Source organism: Montipora capricornis, chromosome 9 (genome assembly GCF_036669925.1).
Source record: "Montipora capricornis isolate CH-2021 chromosome 9, ASM3666992v2, whole genome shotgun sequence".
Taxonomy (NCBI): Eukaryota; Metazoa; Cnidaria; class Anthozoa; order Scleractinia; family Acroporidae; genus Montipora; species Montipora capricornis.
In genome coordinates this window covers 50651338-50652177 of record NC_090891.1, presented here as the reverse complement: position 1 = coordinate 50652177, position 840 = coordinate 50651338, and positions in this window count along the sequence as shown.

Here is an 840-nt window from a genome sequence, read left to right as displayed (position 1 = left end):
ATTCTTGGCCATTACTAGCAGGCCTTTTATAAACAAGCAACAAGCAACAATCTTAGCAAGAATAAAGTAATGTTTAAATACTAGACATTTCAGTTTTGACATTTAAAAAACAAGAGTTATTTGTAAATTTTAATGAAGGGGTTAAATTATTAAATTTCAAAGGATTTACAGCTAACCACATCATCTTTCAGTCTTGTCACATAAGCTTCAGGCTGTAAAATCTGACAATCTTAATTGAAATAGCTGTAATAATATAACACCAGGAAAAAAAGAGATGGATATGGTGATGGATTTCCTTTTCGAATAATTGTAAATACTTGATTTTACAAATCACATTACAAACCTCACACTTGTGGTCTTGAAATATATTTAATGGTACCTCTTCATGGCATACAGTGCAAGTGACAGTTGGCATACAAGAATTGTTTTCAGGCTGAAAGACAACAAAGGCAGTTACACTAATGTCCAATTAAAAGGTCAAAGAGTATTCAAAGGCATTTACCTTATACGTCTGTGATGCTTTCTCTTTGGCAAGGCCTTAAAAGGGTACCACATAAATACATGCAGCACCTATAATTTGCAATGTTCTCTTGTAACCACCTGATTGTGTAGCCTTGAGGACCAAGAGGAATGTTATGAAGACTCCTCTTGCCACTTCCACCCCCCAAGGTTCGGTGTAACAAAAACTTCCCATCTGCTGCTTTTAGTTTGGGAAACAGTGCCTCCAATTCCTTTCTGAGGTAATTATGGTCACCTTCTTTCTTAAAGGCATGTCGCTTTTTTCCTAGACCAATGCAGGACAGATCATACATTTCTTTTGAATTGGGAGAGAATGTTCCA